This window comes from Tachypleus tridentatus, chromosome 2 (assembly GCF_004210375.1).
Source record: "Tachypleus tridentatus isolate NWPU-2018 chromosome 2, ASM421037v1, whole genome shotgun sequence".
Lineage (NCBI taxonomy): Eukaryota > Metazoa > Arthropoda > Merostomata > Xiphosura > Limulidae > Tachypleus > Tachypleus tridentatus.
This window is the reverse complement of record NC_134826.1, coordinates 108,295,325-108,309,991: the sequence shown is the minus strand read 5'-3', so window position 1 is coordinate 108,309,991 and position 14,667 is coordinate 108,295,325. Positions and strand designations below refer to the sequence as shown.

The 14,667-nt window shown below is 32.4% G+C and overlaps 1 long non-coding RNA gene across 3 annotated transcripts in view; it reads right to left on the bottom strand.

Annotated features, from left to right (window-relative positions):
- Positions 1-9,633, bottom strand: part of LOC143244810 (uncharacterized) — a 46,710-nt gene extending 37,077 nt beyond the window's left edge. For all 3 annotated transcript variants that reach the window (XR_013025336.1, XR_013025335.1, XR_013025337.1), the window contains exon 1: positions 9,388-9,633. This is a non-coding gene — a long non-coding RNA (uncharacterized LOC143244810). The remainder of the gene's footprint in view (positions 1-9,387) is intronic.
- Positions 9,634-14,667: the final 5,034 nt, after the last annotated feature.

The window sequence follows — 14,667 nt, the reverse complement described above, 5'->3', positions numbered from 1 at the left end:
ACATTTACTTACATAAATCCCATTCAGGAAGCACTCAAAATGACCAAATAGCATGGGACATTGTGTACAATGGAATAGTATACAGATATACTCGTGGAAGACTACACCTTGTAGGTATCAAGATACTCTCTCATGTTTATAAAGAGTTCCCAGAAAGAGTGGAAATAAGCACAGTCCAGAATCTGAACTGGCTAGGGATGTCACACTGTACCTGGTTGATAAACTCCACTAAAACACAAAGCAGCATTGGGAATGTGTCATACAGGACACAGTAAAAGGATCCTCATGATCTTCACTTCAAATCAATGAGGCATAATGAAAATCCATCAAACAAAGTGCAAATTAATGTTACACTTTACACTACATATACCTATTGCCTATCAGGATACACCCTGTACAATTTACATACAACTATCATATTTTGAAACAAAACCTTTTATTTTATGACTTATAGATAAGCTGCTACAGAAGGTTAACATTTAAAATATATTTTACTATATTCATAGCTGTATTATATATCACTTTATAAAATATTACAATATATCACATTTCTATACATTATTACATCCCTAATAAGAGAATGTATTAATTCTCAGTTGATAACACTTAACCATACATTCTTTCTTGTGGTCCTTGATTCTACATCCTTTGGCTTTGATGGACCATTCCTTCATTCATGATTGAATGAACCACTATCTTTATGCTTACCCACCTATCTGTTTCTTTTCCAGAGTTTTGTTTATTATCCGAACCACTCCATCTCTGGTTCTTCTCATTTTCCCATTCTGGCCTGCCCAACTATAGTTTGTGGTACTTGATCTGCTTCACTTAACACCTCTTTTACCTCTTCTTCTATCCACACCCTCCCTCTGCCAATTTCACACACGTGCTTCACCCTATCATTCTCACACACTAGCTTCATGTATGGCTTTTGTACAGTCCCTTCTGATGTAGTTTGGACCTTTCATACATGTAGCATCCTTTAATTCCAGCTTGGTCTGTTCTTCTTTCTTGTTGATGTTTCAGAGGGAATTGTAAATATTTTGCTATTGATCTCTACAATGAAGTTTCTTTTTTCCCCATCTCAGTATACCTCACCTCTTTGACAGTTTGGCAATGGTTTTAACTGTCATGGGCCATAGGGCAGCCTTGTTCAATATACCTCATCTCTTTGACAGTTTGGCAATGGTTTTGACTGTCATGGGCCATAGAGCAGCCTTGTTCTCTACCTGCTTTTGCTGGATGTTTTTATATCTCATTTCCTCCCTCTTCTTTTGATACTTTTGTCTCCTCAACCATCCTCTCCCCACACCCTTACAAGATTAAAATGTTAAATGTTGTTCAGTATGTTCTTACTTTTCCATAAGTTGAACCCTTGTCTTCCTTCCCCTAGACCAACTTTACTTGAAGACTCATTATCTTTTTCTCAAAGTGTGGCAATTATTATGTGGTGTGGTCCATGTGTTTGCCCTCAATGTATCTCGTGTCCTATAACACAGTACATTTATTTTTGTTTATCCTGATTGCTCCTTCCTCTCCAAGATTCCAAATGCTTGCGAGGATAGTTTCAATTTCAGACTCATTTCCCTACCTTTCATTTTTCATTCATATTTCCACTGCTACCTATTAAATTCATAATTTGGTTGTCTCCTAATCAACCAGATTGTATCTGCCTCCTGTTACAGTTTTGCACTCCTCAGTTTGACTGTGAGTGGATAAATTTCCTTTTCATTTCTATTTATCTTACAGTCACCACATACTTCAGTTTGGATCCTATCCCATTCTGTTGGAAGTGATGTCTGGCCAAGCATACCCTTTGATTGATGGCTTCAATCATGCCTACTTCTCGATATAGACTCCAAGGGGTCCTGTTCTAAATGTGAGCTGAACCAGCCATCAAATATGCATTCTATCGACTTTCAGGTCCATAATGCCAACTTGGAGGTGCAGTGTTTTGCAAGACTGCTAATAGATTCATCCTCACAGTAAACTGCATCATAAGTATGCCCATCCCAGACCACACAGACTCATGAGCTATCATGTATAAAGAAAGAAGGGTATATTTGCTCATCCCTCTGTTCCTGTTTAATACTTTTTTTGGGCCTGCTTTTCAAAATAGGATCCCATGATAACCCATTGCACTTTCTACAATGATGCATTTCTGTCAAATTGTTAATGTACTATTTCCTCTATTCTTGTAGTGGTGAAAGGGAGTTCTTAGCATCTATCAGCTCTTAGCTACTGGGGTGTCATATCATGGAGGATACCTCAGTTGAGAGAGGGGGGTGTTTGTGTACTTCCAGTGTATTTGTTATGTTCTCTCCTCTTACTGTGGACTTGATGTACAATTCCAGATATCATTTGGTTATGGACTGGATAAATCCATCACATGAAGTTTTTGTATCTGAGAAAAACAAGCCCAAAGGAAGAAAAGAAAATTAAATTAAAAATGCTGTATAAATTGAAAGAAGATCCAGAGTAGAGGCCACAATGTGAAATATAAAGTGGCACTTGGTTTTGGAAGTGACTGCAGAATGAACAACACTCTGCTGGAAATACACTATCTATTAGTCTTAACATCCATTTCCCAGTCTCGCATGAACCAATTCATTTAATTGTTCTTTATCACAGATTTTGTTGTTTTTAATGCAGTCCTTCCTGTTTTTGTTTTACTTGGCTGTTGAATATTAATATTCTATACATATATTCAATGAATGTGATTTGTTGCTATGTCACAATTTTCCAGTAAATTGTTCAGACTTTATGCAGGTATGTGTCATTGCCTTAACTAAAAGACAACTGTGTCAACTGTGATTTAGCCCAGCAAGCTGATTATAATAATTATATTTCTGCTAAGATTATAAGTGGTAATAGCAAGCGATATCTTAAGTTGTCCTGGTTTAAATACTTTTCATCCTATCATTCACACAAATCCATTATGTAAAATAAATAATGTAGTTTATCTATTAGCGTGTACTGAATTTAACATGAAATATGTGAACAAAACTTAAAATCCATTACATATATGCATAAACTTAAATAGATTTCAAGTTAAAACCAATTCTATGAAATTCATATAATTAAAGTATTTTTAAATTCATCCTTTTCCTTTTGTTAAAGTAACTATATTAAAAATTGTTAATGAATAAACCAATGGACTGCAGTGAGAGAACTTCTATTCGTTTGAAATTAAAAACATTCTTATCGACTGAACTAAGATTTTAATAATTCTCATTTTGTTTGTGCTTAATTTGTTCATATATGTGTGTTTTTCTTCCTGATTTTTATACTAAAAGTCTGTAAGCTTCATTACCCCACACCAGGTGTAATTATTGTTTCATACTTCTGCAATATTTTGTTCCCACCTCACCATTGGTTTTCTTACATACAATTCTTTTGGTTAGTAGCAATGCCATATATATGTTTTTTCATCCATTCGCCTAACATGCACGTACAGTAATGAGCACAGTCATAAAATCTGTTAACTAAGGTGAAAAGCTACACCCAATTCCACATCTTACTTTCTGTGAGTTATTATGGAAGAAAGAGGATTTCAATTTTAAATGTGTATAACAGGCAACACACAATCCCCACAGTCTCCTTTAACAACACCCCTTCTCCCCAAAAAAATCATGCTTGTCTTATAATGCATGAACAGTGCTCTTAAACTTTCAATGTTTTTTGCAAGTGGGAATCAAAGTATATGAATTTCAGGATTAGTTATAATTTTCATAAAATATCAGTAGAGGCCTAGCAAACATTTTTCAACACTGCATTCTTTATTCTGCCTTTGTGAATTCTATCAAGTAAAAGAAGAGTTTATAATAACTTCGTATTTCACCCAAACTATAACTGCCATATCCATTCCCAACAACGTGTTTCATTCATTACAGGACTCATTAGATAAGTGTAAGGTCTATAATATTTTTAACATTAAACTCCTTATCCAGTCTCTTGCAAATTTCAAGAATTAGGTCACACTATATTTATGGTAAGATGTATCTTGCTCAACCCAGAACTCATCAGGCTGACTGGGACACAAAACATAGAAGTGAAGTTTTACGACAATTATAATCATGCTTTACCAGCTTGTAGAGGGCATTCTAACCATAAGTACATTACATTTTTATACAAACAAAATCCCAATTTTCTCAAAATTAAATTATGTATTTAATTAAAACTGTACAATTGTGAAACATAGTTACCAATGATAAAACAGTTACTAACCATGTAAGTTCATTACATAGTCATACAAAACATTAACTGTGTATTCTTAATATATGATGGGTTAGCATATATACTTCTTCATGTAATTACAATAAATAAAATATAAGGGGGAAGTAACCAAACTTAGTTTATTTTAGAAACTATAAAACATATGAAAACTAAACTACCTGTCCCATGTTTTGCTGACTTCATATACCAATAATGTACAGTGTAAAACTGACAAGTAAAGATTTGTAAGGTATCACACACACACACATACATTTACTATTTATCATTACAAAATATAACTTTGCAACTAAAATAAACCATACATCCACTATACATTAACTCTGACAATGACCTTGCATTGAAATAGGATGCCAGTGGCACAGCAGTGTCTGCAGATTCACACCACTAGAAACAGGGTTAAGATATCTGTGGTAGACACAGCACAGATATGCCATTATGTAGTTTTGTGCTGAATTTCAATAAATCAAACAAGTATCAAAATAAATTTACATATTCTTACACTTAATTTTATTTATATTACTATATAATATCACAGAAATCTAAATGTACATTCACAATACTTGATGATTCAACAAGAAATTATTTTCTACTACAAGGTTACTATTTTCTAGCTTTAGTCTAGAACTCACACATTTGTCATTTAAATATAACACACCATCATATACATTGTCTAACTTCGTGGAGGTGTTATCATTTAGGCGAGTATAGAAATATCTGTATCATCCATTTTACAATTTGGGAAATTTTTATTTAAGGGTCAATGTCCTCTGACAGCAGAACAATCTTTGATCTTTACAAATCACACAACTGAAATAAGTTTTTATATTAAATAAAAGAATGTGCCAAGGAGAGAAGGGAAGCACTTTTACAATAGTTTTGTGATGGTCGATATCTTTTGATGATAAACTAGTGTATTTTTTGTCACTACACTCTTATTTCTGATGATGAAAGAAAAAAAGTTAGGTCTTAGACTAGACAAAAGTAAGAGACAAATACTGAGGTAATTGGATTTTCCCTTCACAGAGACCTAGAAAAGATTTAAATTAAATTTAAACATATGATGACTTTCATAAATTATGCCCAAACATAAAGTTCATCACTACCAACAGAGAACATAATGTTATTCCACAGTGTTATTCCACCATAAACATTTTATTCACAATGTAAATTGTTCTATAAATTCAAATTAGTAGTGTTATTTATTGTATGATATTATATGTTTTAACATGATTTAAACATATAGTCATGTACTGTATGCATCAGATTGAGTAATATATGACCCTTTAAGGACAAAATGTATTAATTTAGTATTGAAAAATCTTTAATAATTTTATTAAGTAAATTTTAATTCTTTTGCAGTCCTTATGGGACCTATACATAGTGAGGAAATTTAATGTTATTTTTTTAGAACTCCACCTTCAGGAAACACAAGATAAAGTAATGTGTAAATTATTTTATCACAAACTAATGAAAGTTCAAATTACTATGTAATAATCATATCATTTATCACGTAAATTACTGTATAAATGTATGTATTTTAATTACTGTATGATATTACCCTTTTTAGGGCTATTTAAACATGCAATCATGCATCATATGCATCAGATTAATATGGTACTTTTAGAACAGAAAATGTAACAATTTTAGAACTGAAAATCTTTAATCACTTGATCGAGTAGGTTTTGATTACTGTACTGTCCTTTCATGACCAATTAATGATAAGGAAATGTAATGTCATTTTTAAGACTCCATCCTAAAGAAACATGAGATAAAGTAATATGTAAATTAATTTATTGTATCAAGCCAAATTAGTAAAACATTATTGCACAAAAACATTTTATTGACAATGTTAAAATGTTGTATAAAGAAAAATTAGTAAAAGTATGTTTTAATTATTGCATGATATTGTCATTTTTAGGGTGATTTAAACATATGTATTTTATGCATGGTAAAAATGTATTTAATTGTGATCATGTTACATTAAATAATATATCATCATTGAAAAATACTTGATTTCAAATTAAAAAATTAAGTTTTAATTTAGGTCTCATCCTCTTAGGACTCTACAATTGTAAGGAAATTTAACTAACTGATAAATTAGTGTTAAGCATACTTTTTAGGTTGAATTAATTATAAGTGATTTAATGAATTAATAATAATTCATTTAATGATTTGATGTTAAATGCCCTTTTAAGGATGATTTAATTATTGAATAATGAGATATGTATTCTATGAGTTGTGGCTGCTTGTCATGGAGGCCTGAAAAAACATTCTCTACTTTATGGTATTATTACATAATCACCATTATGGCTCTCTGCCTAGTATCAAATTATAATTTCAACACTCCATAAATTTAGTTGCATACTGTGGTGACAGTTTGTTGAACTATAACATCATGGTAATATAACAACATGGATCTAATGATGCATCCTCCATCACCCCTCACGTCCCTCCTCCCTCCTTAACTTTTGTCTTCATGTGTCATGGTGTGGTGTCACTTTTGACTACTTGTTTTGAATTTTGTGCAAAGCTACACGAGAGCTATCTGCACTAGCTGTCTCTAAATTTAGGCTAGAAGGAAGACAGCTAGTCATCACCACCCACCACCAACTCTTGGGATACCCACTTAAAAAGTAGTGGGATTGACTGTCAAATTATAATGCCCCAATGACTGAAAGGCTGAGCATGTTTGATGAGATAGGGATTTGAACACACGCCCTTCAGATTACGAGTCAAGTGCCTTAACCACCTGGCCATGCCAGGCTGCTTTCGACTGTGAAGTGCCCTCTTAACTACTGATATAGTCCCACTATCCAGCAGCTGTGATAAGCTAAATTAGGTGAAATTTACTTCTTTTTGTGGCCTGTAATTGTTGGAGACTTAAACCCTAACAGTCTCTGAATACTACAAGTTATTTTTCATACCAATTATATAGATTAATAAGATTTTCTACACTTATATACAAAATGATCTCACTTACTTTAACAGACACTCAGCAATGAAAACAAGAAGGGTCAAATGCTCCTTTAAGTGAGGTAAAAGAGGATAGTTATGAACACTTACACAGAATTTGCATATGTGAATTTACTTTCTTTACAAAACTTATTAATGCAATGTTGAATTTTTTAACCTTTGAATATAATACACGTGCATTTTATTTTATCCTGTAAACATGCTACTAAATATATTTCTATTCCTACACATACCTAGCTATATTAAATCAAATTTTGTGTAATGTACCAAATATCAGCCATAAATAAGTATACACAAACAATACTACCATTTCCTTAAATACCAAATGGTTAAAGGTCTAAAAAATTAGAAAAACAGTTTTACACAATTTTAATATAGAAGACATAGTAGAGGCAGAGATGAATCCATTTATCTGAACAGTTTGAAAGATTACAAAAGTACAATCACATGCACGACTACACATAAGCACTTTTAACTGCAAAAGAAACACAAAAAACATATATTACAGTCAATATCCACTAGAATATATGTCTTTAATTAAAAACACCTGATATTCCTAATTTAATAGTTTTATTATGTACAGAACATTCACTATTAACAAACCAATACACAGTAAATCGTGATAATATTCTCCTCTCTTATACCAAAAATCAAATTAATATTTAATTAATATGTAGAGATAATTTTAAGATGAAATGAAACCAGTGTAAACTCCCAGTCTCCACTCTGTCATTTAATAATTAGTGATGTTAAAAAGAAATAAAAATCCTTTGTAGCTTTTAAACCCCCATTCTGCTCCTTTGTTTTGAAAATTTGTTCAAGTATAAACTGGGGAAGCTGAGACAAGCCAGCTACCTGAAGTTAGTATTTTTGTCCCAGTATTTAAATATTGATGAACATGTACCTAATATTTTAATGTCAGTAATTTAAGCTTGAGTAACTAATGCTCTACAAGTTTCCCACTAGGTAGTTTCCATGATTGAGAATTTTTTTAATATATTTTCATATTTGTTATAAAAAAGTGTGAATTTTTTTAGTGTATTACTCCTTTTAACTATTATTTGTGTATTTATTTATGAATAATTTAACATCATATATATATATATATAGAGAGAGAGAGAGAGAGATACAAATTGCTACTATAACAAACTGTTGAAAATCTTTTCCAGTGGGAGAAGATAATTCCTTTTAACAACATAGATATAACAATTGGTAGACCAATGATGGATTTGTTTGTTTTGAATTTTGTGCAAACCTACACATGGGCTATCTGTCCCAAATTTAGCAATGTAAAACTAGAGAAAAAGTAGTTAGTCATCATAGCCAAATTTCAAGCTACTCTTTTATCAACAATAGTGGGATTGACTGTCATATTATAATGCCCCTACAAGTGAAAGAGCAAGCATGTTTGGTGTGATGGGGATTCACACCTGCAATCCTCAGAGCCATTAATGATACGAAAATCAAATTTTTATATTTCAATAATAAATAAATAATATGAATTTGTTTTACAGTCTGAGATATATGAACATTAACTAAGTAGCTAAAGTTTCTATTGTCCCTTCTGCATTACAAATTCTGGTGGACTAGTTAGTCAATGATTTTTGTATTCGGTTGTTACGTACGCAAAGTGAAGTTAGCTGTCAATATAAGATGAACATAAACTTCTATCGATAAATCTTCATAAGCGCTGGAAGTAATTTGACGTTAATTACATTTGTTCTGTATTTTAATACCATCAACATTTCTTTATATTATTAAAATGTCACACCACAATACATTTACATCAAGAACGATTAATATTTACACTAAATATTGCTAGAAGAAAATATTAAAAACACACATCCGATACTTAAAAATGAGATGAGTTTAATGTATTTCTCACATCATTGTTAATACATTGGAGCTACTTAATTACGATTTTTTTTCTTTTAAATAAATATATTACTTATTTTATGTGACCGATTATGTTTCAAGCAAATATATTATTAATATATTTTTGTGTTTATTTCACTAGGTTAACAAAAAGCCAGTGATTTCGAGAGAGATTACAAAAAGTGAAATTGATCGATTTTCTAAAACTGAAAAAAAACGTGTCAAGGAGAATCATTCAAAAACATCTACTTTACATACAGAATCGGATACAAAGGCACTTCGATCTACCCTTTCCAGACTTACAGCAATCTCAGATTTTCCTTGCCGGCATACAAAACAAAGTATGAAATTAAAAACCAATCTAACTACAGTCGTTTCTCTTCTTCGAAACAACCACAGAAAGATTTCTGAAACAATTTAAAATCAAAGACGAAAAAAAAATACATTTTCAAAATCTCGATTTATCAAAACATTGTCTCCAACAGATAAACTTTTACTTACGAAAGATTATTGCTTAGATACGAAAGATTGGTGCTGCAGTCAAAAACGAAACAGGTGGCTCTGCTTTACAAAAGAAAACTGAGAAAAAAATATTGTGTTCAAATTGAACTTCAGTTTCACTTCAAACCTGTACTTAATCAATCTATATACTGTTATACTAACACCAATTTGATACCTAGTACACATCGTCTAGAATTTCCAGTATCAAGATGGAATGAATCAACAAATAGTTTCAATCGATTTTATAGAGAACGACCTTTATATCTTCTGACTGTTATATGAAAACTTCATTAAATAAAATATGGTCTGGCATGGCCTAGCGCGTTAAGGCGTAGGCTTCGTAATCTGCGGGTTCGCGCCCGAGTCGCGGCAAACATGCTCGCCCTCCCAGCTGTGGGGGAGTTATAATATTACGGTCAATCCCACTTTTCGTTGGTAAAAGAGTAGCCCAAGAGTTGGCGGTGGGTGGTGATGACTAGCTGCCTTCCCTCTAGTCTTACACTGCTAAATTAGAGACGGCTAGCACAGATAGCCCTCGAGTAGCTTTGTGCGAATTTCCAAAAAAACAAACAAACAATTAAATAAAATACATTCTAATGACCGCTGTAATATATTTAGAAGTAGTGCACAATTATATTTAATAAAGAATAGACTTCGAGAGCTAAGTAGTGCACAAGATAACAAGATGCGAGTGTCATTTAATCGGAATATTGAAGTGACAAAACTGACAAATTACACAATCATGTACAATTAGTAAATACTCATTATGATGATTAGTATATTTGATGATGTTTCAATAAAGTGAAAAAAAATCGATTACATATTACTGTAATATTGTTTCAAATCTATATGGAGAAAACATTTGAAAAGTAAAATAATTTTTCTGAACCAACAAAGTGAAATCTTACATGTTTAGTTTATGTTGAATACATTATTCGTTTATTTATGTATTGAAATATCTTTAGTATGATGTATCAATGTTTATTTTCTCCTCTTTTATACAGATGTATAATGTATACTTCATCAAAAACAGTAATAAAAACAGTGTAGAAAAATTGAATGAAAGCTGATCCAGTATTTTATGAGCTAAGGTGTTTATAGAATAACAGTGTATTTAAAAGTTTTATTAATAAATATATCAGTATCCTTCTCAAGCCTCTAATTTCACATTGTTATTGTAAGGTGTGTTCAATAATAATAAACAAAAGTATGTTGGATATAGAAAATGTCGAAAAATAATAGCTTCATTTATAACTAAAGGTTCTTTTGATATTATGATTGATAAGTCTCTTTTGGTAATAAGCTATATTCAAGTGTCAGCAATATTGCTGAAATAGTCTCCAGCGTTTACAGATATATTACTGATAGTGGTCATGAAGTATACAGCAACTGTTTGGTGGTAAGGATATTACTAAGTTAGAGTAGTGTCTAATAATTTTTGATAATGAGAATTTATCGAACTTTTAGTATAAATGCAAATAGTTCTAGTCAGCAAAAAACAAGCCCAAGTCAAAGATTTCTGAAAATATCTATAGAAAGACAAGAATATAGTTTTCCTTTTATTTTATACAGCATTATAGAGTAAACATAACTATTTCTTTAGATAGTTTCTTTAAACTCTAGTGTAATTAATCGACTTGTAAAGCTAAACATAAGATATAAAAATCGTTCCCGATTAATGTACATCCAAATTTTAACTATGTTATTCGATTCTGAGAGACAAACATCGTTAATTATATACGGTTTGATCGGGAAATGTAGGATATTTTCATCATATTTTCAAGTACAGTTGGGTCAGCTGAATAATCGATAGCAGGTCCAAAGACTTTCTTACTTCATGTTTAGGGACCGACTTCTAGCCCAAAAACATTGATTTTTAAACAGATTTCTTTAATGTTCTTGCGACTTACTAAATAGTGTACACATCTAATCCCCAAGAAGAACTGACACTTGGTTGGATAATTTTTGCATACTAATTAGAATTATGGGAAACAAAAATACTTTAATAATTGATAATAGTCAAAGATGGTAACTCGACAGCCTAGTTTCCTGTAACTCTCGTTCTAAACATCAAAGTTCCGTTTAATCCTTCATGTATAAGTTGTGTTCAGATTAGCTTTTTGCGTTGGCTTTTCACAGCCGCGGTGGCGTCAATTGATAGATAATGTAAACAGTTGCTTCTTAATATTATCTAGACTGCATCTTGGTCTATCTATACTTGACATATATATTCTCTTTAATGGTCAAGCATCATTGTGTAATTTCTTTACCCATTTATTAGCTGTGTTCAATTTTTCTGAATATTACATGTGTGTAAATCTTACATGAAATTTTATAAAATTATAATTTTCTTCTCTTCAAGAATTTGAAAATAGTGTAAAATACATCAGTTCTTCCTTCTTAAACAAATTTTTATCATCAATAAAAATTTTACCATCAAACTTCCGTGTGTCTGTTTTTCCTTGTTGCGCTGAACAACGGTTGCATTAATCCAACGTTAATATTGACCAAATAATAGTTTCAAGACGATTTATTTCACCATAATATTACTATTGTATTTCATTCATTACCACAACTCATTAAATCAATCACATAATAATATTGTTTTACATTACCAACAGTATTTAAAATTAGGTGTCGTCAATAAAATGTACATCATAATTCGTACGTAATGAATGTTTCTCAAAGCAATAATACTATCATCAAACAGCAATTTCATTATCATAATCGTACACCACAAAATATATTACTTAATATATTACTAAATCCAACACAGTCAAATAGCGTTGTAAATCAGCAGACATCCCGTTGTGCCACTGGGGGGGTGTAAAAGTTCATTTCACATATTCTCATCCTGTTTGTCTGTTTTCCTTCATCCGTTAAACATTCATACTGATACAGTTGATAACCTTTTATTATCTTTGACCTAACTGGGGTTCTTTGTTTTATAATTCTATGTGGTTCTTTCCACAATTTTGCCAGCTTCATAATGTTTCTTCTTTGAACTCCTAGCGCGTTAAGGCGTGCACTTCGTAATCTGAGGGTCGCGGGTTCGCGCCCGACTCGCGTCAAACATGCTCGCCCTCCCAGCCGTGGGTGTGTATAATGTGACGGTCAATCCCACTATTCGTTGGTAAAAGAGTAGCCCAAGAGTTGGCGGTGGGTGGTGATGACTAGCTGCCTTCCCTCTAGTCTTACACTGGTAAATTAGGGACGGCTAGCACAGATAGCCCTCGAGTAGCTTTGTGCGAAATTCCCAAACAAAAAAAAAATTCTTTGAACTATTGGAATGCATAATATGCATTAGCTAAAAAGGCGTAGTTAAACTTGGCATTCTTCTTCAGTTTTTCCAATTGTTTGCTTGTTTGTTTTTGAATTTTGCGCAAAGCGACACGATGGCTAACTCCGCTAGCCGTCTGTAATTTACCAGTGTAAGAATAGAGGGGGCGCAGTTAATCATCATCGCCCACCGTCAACTCTTGGGTTACTCTTTTACCAACGAATAGTGGGTTTGACCATAACTTTATAATGCCCCTACCACTGAAAGGGCGAGCATGTTGATGTGACGGGTATTAAAATCTTAGAGTCTTTTTTTTTAAGTCTTAGAGGATGAGCTGGAACTGCATAAATACCAAATGTTAAAAAAAGTCAGTATTAATACAATGAGGTAAAAAAACACAAGGTATGGTTATATACCACAGCCCTAACTAGGAAAGATATTATTAAAAAAAAACTTTAAGTAACTTTAAAGTAACTACCTCTAAAGTTGATCGGAAACATAGTATCAGAAATCGAGTTTGTCATTGTTTGTAGGCATAAAGTAGTTGATATGAAAATATTATGCTTAAGATTTACAGAAATTGAGTTCGTCATTGATTGCAAACATAAAGTAGTTGTTATGAATATGTTATGCTTAAAATTATGGCATTATTTTTCTCACCACGTGTCAGTTTCTTTATTTGAATTCCGCGCAAAGCTACTCAAAAGCTATCTGCGCTAGCCGTCCCTAAATTAGCAATGTAAGATTCGAGGAATGGCTGCTAGTCATCACCATCCACTGCCAACTCTTGGGCTACTCTTTTACCAACGAATAGTGGCATTGACCGTCACATTATTACCTCCCACCGAGAGCTGAAAGGGCGAGCGTTTTTGGTACGATATGGATTCGAACCCGGGACCCTCAAGTTACGAGTCAAAGCCTTAACCCACCTGGCCATGCCGGGCCCGGCATAGAAGGATAACTTAAAGTATCAGCTGTCTTTAAGTAGCGTCTGTACGTTTTCCAAAAAAAATTCTCGATGGGGGTTTTGCATTTTAATATTTCTAAGCTTAATAAATGTCACACGCACTTGCAAAGTCAAAGCTGTGTCACTAGGCGACGGTTTAATGTTGAATGACATGCGTACAACCATTATAAAATAATAGATTTTGCACTATTCAATTATAACCTGAAGAAACATTTGCCAGTTTATGAATGTGTAGCATGAGACAGAAAAAAGGCTTAATCCATTGTTCTCTTGACGTGTACCGAGTGCTTAGCCAATATTTCTCGTTTTATATGTACCAGTTTGCTAAACAGTTAGATTGCGTTTATATATTAATTAGTTATGTATTATTTGTGTTTATAAAAGCATATTTGATTATTTCATTACTGCAAGGCAGCATACCTGCTTCATTACAAGGGCGTAGATGTTTTACACCGATGGGGGTTATGATTTTTGCAACCACTTATGTGGACTGTTCAATTTGCAAATTGGTATTATCACTGATTACGTGAACCTGAAAGCTGTAAACATGCAGTCACAGAGTAATCTTGTTGCCACGATACTTCAAGGTTTTCATGTAGGTTTGTATAAGTGAGGTGTTGTGAATAGTTTTCAAAATGTTAAAAGAATGAAGACAAATGTGTCACAAATTAACTGCCACATGAATTGCACAGTATAAAAGATGGCCATTATACTTGACAAGGTTACTAATAACTTTCATTGCATGAATTACGTTTTCACATATTACTAAAATTAGTAATTACCCTTGATAAGTTTATATTTGCTGAAAAACTGTTTATGTTGTTTTATAAAAATA